Below are 7,528 nucleotides of genomic sequence, written 5' to 3' on the forward strand. Positions count from 1 at the left end.
ACGCATTTACCTACAGCTTAAAATTATTTTAAAAGACAATAGTGCACTCAGACTTAAAATATCACCTGGGTAATTTCTGATATGTGTACTTTTTGGGATTGTTTACTTATAAGTTCACTGCCAATACTGAGATACTGGAGACTGTTTTTTTTCCATTTAAATACTAAAATCAAAGCCAAAATTTACATGTATAGAATATAATTAAGTTGGATTCGGTGACACGATATAATCTTTAATTTCTACCTGGGACATATAATATAGTCCCAGTTTCTACATACAAGCTGGTATGACTACTCGTATACAAGACAAGTTATTACTACAGGTAAATGCGATATGACCCGGAAATATATAGACGGGCGGATCGTTTTTGATGTTTATTGCATAGTTACTGACTGTCAGCAAAATTTGATGATGAAAGGGTGTTTTGAATGTTATTCCAGACTAAAACAAATTTTAGCTGACTTAAGATTCTAATCCAAATTTTTTTGGATTTTTGTATTTTTTGCTCGTACCACATGGCAATCTTTTTCTTCCGACCTCGGGCATGAATTTATTAACAAACCTGACAACCAATCAAAACGCTTGTTTCATATGCTTATTTTCGGACGCGAGTTTTGACTTAACGATAATTAATAATTCAACTTAAGTAAAAATTTTATTACTTAAGTAATAATTAAATACAATTAACGATGCGAAAGCACTTACATTAATTTTAAGCAGCGTTAAATGCAATTTAAGTAACTTAACGGTAATAAAAATCAATTTTTGTTGTTCGGGCGCACTTAACGAGTTAAACTAAGTTTTTCTCTGCTTAATTCATTTTTCTCACATAAATAGAAAATAACTCTTCTTAACTACTTAATGCATTTAGTAGCGTTAATTCGAATTAAGTTACTTAAATTGAGTTTAAGTAGTGAAAAACTAAGTTTAAGTTACTTAAACTTAGTTTTTCTCTTTTTTGTGGTTCAGGCGTGCCATAATATTCTTCTACCGCCATTTACAATTTTGCAATGGATCGGTTACAACGCACGCATTTACCTACAGCTGACAGTGTTCTTGAAAGAGTTTCAATAACACTCAGAGATGTACAGAGAGGCAAACAGAACGGCAACCTTGACGTTTCTGCAGCTCGCACCCAGATCGCCAGTCTTCTTACAAACTTGCAGAGACTTGAGAATGACCACACCGTCCCAGATGATTTACTGAAGAGCACCATCCAGTCAGTAGTGTTAGTCAGAGATAGTCTCCCTGATTTGACTCAACATGCTCAACACAGCAGTCATTCAGTTGATCGTTATGGTGAGTAGAATGCTAAATATAACAAACTTTTTGGCCTGTCATGCATAAAGGGGGTAAGGAGGGAGTCCCATCCCGAAATCCTGTACCTATTATTTTGCTCCTTTGAGTCCTTTCCCGATTTCCTGGATTAAATTAAATTCATTCCCAAATTCCAGATAAAGGTATAAAAAAATGTTAGGCAAATTGTTTTAAATAGATCTAAACCGCAATGCATATCTTACAGTCCCAGCCAAACTCACAGGACCTCAGGACATGACTGGTAAAAAAATTGGAGGTCCAGTAAGGTGACCACAGAATTTATTAACAAACCTGACAACCAATCAAAACGCTTGTTTCATATGCTTATTTTCGGACGCGAGTTTTGACTTAACGATAATTAATAATTCAACTTAAGTAAAAATTTTATTACTTAAGTAATAATTAAATACAATTAACGATGCGAAAGCACTTAAATTAATTTTAAGCAGCGTTAAATGCAATTTAAGTAACTTAACGGTAATTAAAATCAATTTTTGTTGTTCGGGCGCACTTAACGAGTTAAACTAAGTTTTTCTCTGCTTAATTCATTTTTCTCACATAAATAGATATGGCACGCCTGAACCACAAAAATGAGAAAAACTAAGTTTAAGTTACTTAAACTAGGTTTTTCTCTACTTAAATTCAATTTAAGTTACTTAATTCGAATTAACGCTGCTTAAAATGAATTTAAGTAGTTTTTGTGGTTCCCGCGGCGTTAACGCTAATTAAAACACCGAAAATGCATTAACGGTGCTTAATGGTAATTTTCTTACTTAAGTTGAATTAATTCAACTTAACAAGGATTTTCTCTATCAATTGTACTATTTTCAATTAAGTTGCGTTAAAATAGGTTTTTCTACTTAAAATATGTTTTTAGTTACACGAATTCAACTTTAGTAAGGAATTTTACTTAAGTTGTAAAGTCGAATTGTTTTGATTGGTCAGTTAATGATCCGGAAGACCTAAGCCAATCAGACACGTCGTAACAAACGTAAACAGGAAAGGATTTTCTTCTACCGCCATTTACAATTTTGCAATGGATCGGTTACAACGCACGCATTTACCTACAGCTGACAGTGTTCTTGAATAAAATTGCTACTTACCAACTGACATCTTGAATTCAGGATAATTATGATCAAGCAATTGAGTGGTGGTTTATTTATAAGAAAAAGATGAAGCCATACTATGACTTAGCTTGTGGAATGTCATATGGCCTTCTTTTTAAGAAAACAACCCATGTGTAATCAAGGGGTACCCTTCAATTAACTAGACAATTACCAATACTGTTAAAACAACAACAAAATGTTGGTTGTTTTTAAAAAGGGAACTGAAATAACAAATACAGGATATGAAAGACAATTAACGAGCAATCACTGATCCTCATGACATTTTTAATACTGTATTATGGATTCGTTTGTTACCATTGCAATATTTACACACTCATAAAAAAATATAAATTGTTAACTGCTGCACTAAAACAACAATTAAATTCTTAATTAGGTTTATTTTGAATCTCATCAAACAATATAGGATAATATTTCGGAAGAACGAATGACATTTAACAAATGCATACATTAGTTCTTTTAATTAATATCTAAACTGGGAATATATACTGAATATATGTCTCTGTCTAAACTATTTATTTCTAAAGGGGAAAAATCAGAACACTTAAGTTAGATATGTTTCTAAATAATATGTTAACAGTACATTTTTTTCTTTTTTTACATTTAAAATTATTTTAAAAGACAATAGTGCACTCAGACTTAAAATATCACCTGGGTAATTTCTGATATGTGTACTTTTTGGGATTGTTTACTTATAAGTTCACTGCCAATACTGAGATACTGGAGACTGTTTTTTTTCCATTTAAATACTAAAATCAAAGCCAAAATTTACATGTATAGAATATAATTAAGTTGGATTCGGTGACACGATATAATCTTTAATTTCTACCTGGGACATATAATATAGTCCCAGTTTCTACATACAAGCTGGTATGACTACTCGTATACAAGACAAGTTATTACTACAGGTAAATGCGATATGACCCGGAAATATATAGACGGGCGGATCGTTTTTGATGTTTATTGCATAGTTACTGACTGTCAGCAAAATTTGATGATGAAAGGGTGTTTTGAATGTTATTCCAGACTAAAACAAATTTTAGCTGACTTAAGATTCTAATCCAAATTTTTTTGGATTTTTGTATTTTTTGCTCGTACCACATGGCAATCTTTTTCTTCCGACCTCGGGCATGAATTTATTAACAAACCTGACAACCAATCAAAACGCTTGTTTCATATGCTTATTTTCGGACGCGAGTTTTGACTTAACGATAATTAATAATTCAACTTAAGTAAAAATTTTATTACTTAAGTAATAATTAAATACAATTAACGATGCGAAAGCACTTAAATTAATTTTAAGCAGCGTTAAATGCAATTTAAGTAACTTAACGGTAATAAAAATCAATTTTTGTTGTTCGGGCGCACTTAACGAGTTAAACTAAGTTTTTCTCTGCTTAATTCATTTTTCTCACATAAATAGAAAATAACTCTTCTTAACTACTTAATGCATTTAGTAGCGTTAATTCGAATTAAGTTACTTAAATTGAGTTTAAGTAGTGAAAAACTAAGTTTAAGTTACTTAAACTTAGTTTTTCTCTTTTTTGTGGTTCAGGCGTGCCATAAATAGAAAATAACTCTTCTTAACTACTTAATGCATTTAGTAGCGTTAATTCGAATTAAGTTACTTAAATTGAGTTTAAGTAGTGAAAAACTAAGTTTAAGTTACTTAAACTTAGTTTTTCTCTTTTTTGTGGTTCAGGCGTGCCATAAGTTATTTTCTATTTATGTGAGAAAAATGAATTAAGCAGAGAAAAACTTAGTTTAACTCGTTAAGTGCGCCCGAACAACAAAAATTGATTTTAATTACCGTTAAGTTACTTAAATTGCATTTAACGCTGCTTAAAATTAATTTAAGTGCTTTCGCATCGTTAATTGTATTTAATTATTACTTAAGTAATAAATTTTTTACTTAAGTTGAATTATTAATTATCGTTAAGTCAAAACTCGCGTCCGAAAATAAGCATATGAAACAAGCGTTTTGATTGGTTGTCAGGTTTGTTAATAAATTCAGGCCCGAGGTCGGAAGAAAAAGATTGCCATGTGGTACGAGCAAAAAATACAGATATTATAAATTTGGATTAGAATCTTAAGTCAGCTAAAATTTGTTTTAGTCTGGAATAACATTCAAAACACCCTTTCATCATCAAATTTTGCTGACAGTCAGTAACTATGCAATAAACATCAAAAACGATCCGCCCGTCTATATATTTCCGGGTCATATCGCATTTACCTGTAGTAATAACTTGTCTTGTATACGAGTAGTCATACCAGCTTGTATGTAGAAACTGGGACTATATTATATGTCCCAGGTAGAAATTAAAGATTATATCGTGTCACCGAATCCAACTTAATTATATTCTATACATGTAAATTTTGGCTTTGATTTTAGTATTTAAATGGAAAAAAAACAGTCTCCAGTATCTCAGTATTGGCAGTGAACTTATAAGTAAACAATCCCAAAAAGTACACATATCAGAAATTACCCAGGTGATATTTTAATTTAATTTAATAGTTTCTGATTGGCTTAGGTCTTCCGGATCATTAACTGACCAATCAAAACAATTCGACTTTACAACTTAAGTAAAATTCCTTACTAAAGTTGAATTCGTGTAACTAAAAACATATTTTAAGTAGAAAAACCTATTTTAACGCAACTTAATTGAAAATAGTACAATTGATAGAGAAAATCCTTGTTAAGTTGAATTAATTCAACTTAAGTAAGAAAATTACCATTAAGCACCGTATGTTAATGCATTTTCGGTGTTTTAATTAGCGTTAACGCCGCGGGAACCACAAAAACTACTTAAATTCATTTTAAGCAGCGTTAATTCGAATTAAGTAACTTAAATTGAATTTAAGTAGAGAAAAACCTAGTTTAAGTAACTTAAACTTAGTTTTTCTCATTTTTGTGGTTCAGGCGTGCCATATAACTCTTCTTAACTACTTAATGCATTTAGTAGCGTTAATTCGAATTAAGTTACTTAAATTGAGTTTAAGTAGTGAAAAACTAAGTTTAAGTTACTTAAACTTAGTTTTTCTCTTTTTTGTGGTTCAGGCGTGCCATAGTGCTTAATGGTAATTTTCTTACTTAAGTTGAATTAATTCAACTTAACAAGGATTTTCTCTATCAATTGTACTATTTTCAATTAAGTTGCGTTAAAATAGGTTTTTCTACTTAAAATATGTTTTTAGTTACACGAATTCAACTTTAGTAAGGAATTTTACTTAAGTTGTAAAGTCGAATTGTTTTGATTGGTCAGTTAATGATCCTGCAACTACCAGGAAAAGTGGAAGACGGAGTTCGAGCGTGTTGAAATGAGCAGCAAGGGCGAGGAATATATGAACTGTCGTGTGTGTAACGTGGACATGTCAGTTGCCAGTCGCGAAGAACTTCAGATGAAAACGTACAACGGCGACGAACATAGTAACCAAGGTGTTGGCGACAGATGCAGATAAGAATGTTCCTTAGCTGTGAATTTTTCGAGACAGTCTACATGTATTTTGCATATGAAAGAGTTTTCATTTGTGCCAATTAAAATCATAATTTTCTTATCCCACGTCTTCTATGCTTTTATTATGCTATTCTGTTTTTTATTAACCGTTTTTAAAGCTAGATCGTTACTACTGTTCAATCATAGTGAGCGTTTATTGACTAGTATCCAAATTGCCAAGCCACTGCAACCAGCGTCACGTACTGAAGCTTGGCGGGAACCACCAGAATCAAAGTGTACTAGTATGCGGTAATGATATATTGTCATTTGTTTGAATATCTGACTTATTTTTCAATCGTCTCTAGCACCTAGTTAGCCCCACAAACGAAAGTTTTACCGCGAATGAGAGATAACGGGAATATTACCAATAGAAGAAGAAGCTTAATGTTTGCAAAGTAGAAACCTTTTGCTATACACTGGTTCTGAAACGTTCGTTCCCTGTGCTTTATGTAAAAGTAGAACTTTTAGACAAGCAGACCCAGATTAGCCTGTGCAGTCCGCATAGGCTTATCAGGGACGACACTTTCCACCTAAACTGGATTTTTACTAAGAAATGACTCTTGAAACAAAAAATATCATAAAAGCGGAAAGAGTCTTCCCTGATAAGTCTGTGCGGACTGCACATGCTAATCTGGGACGACACTTTACGCACATGCATTAACCCATTTCTTTTTCACAGAGCACGACCATTTATATTTTAAGGAGCTTGCACACAATTCATGCGGACTATTTTGGGTGGTGTGTCGATGTGTGCCTTTGGGCATAATATCAAATCATAAAAAATATGCACTATGCGTATCCTCACCAGTGTTGAGCTATTAAGAGTGTTCAATTAAGATTTACCAGCGCTCTACAAAAGGCAGAAACGATTTCATGATGTACTTATTAAGTTTCACTGAATATAACAAGAGCTTGTCACAGTAGTGCCAAATCCCCGCCGAAATGTGTTTGCTTGTATGACAACATTTGTTCTATAGAGTAGAATAATCTTGGTAAAACATGGCACCTGTGTCATCTATTTATATTTCAAAGATCAATTAGTTATATAGTATTGAGGTTATGCTGTAGAGAATAAAATATATGAAAATGAAAGAGAGGTAATTAAAAAAGAAGACTATAAACAGTTACTGTTCTTGATCACTGTATTTTTTCCTTAAACTCATCAATTCATTTTACAGTAAATACTTCAGTGTTCAAATTAAAATATTATTGTAAAATTAGATAAAGGGAGATATTAAAAAGCTAAATATTTACTATGAAATTAAATATAATTTTAAATTATAAATAAATTAAATATAAATAAAGGGAGATAATTCAAAAATTACGGCTGAAAGAGTTATGTTTCATGTTCACTGCACTTTTCCTAGTTGCCATCTGTTTATATTTATATATATGTTTTATATATTTATATATATGTTTGCTCCTGACAAAAATTAACTTTGAAATTAAATAAAAGGAGATAATTAAAAAACTAAGGTAAATAAGAGTAATGGTTCTTAGTCACTGCACTTCTCCTACTTGCCATCAGTTTATATTTCAAGTCAATCCCTTCATCAGATTAAGAGTTATGCTCCAGACAAAAATTTACATTGA

This window comes from Dreissena polymorpha, chromosome 9, assembly GCF_020536995.1.
Source record: "Dreissena polymorpha isolate Duluth1 chromosome 9, UMN_Dpol_1.0, whole genome shotgun sequence".
NCBI lineage: Eukaryota > Metazoa > Mollusca > Bivalvia > Myida > Dreissenidae > Dreissena > Dreissena polymorpha.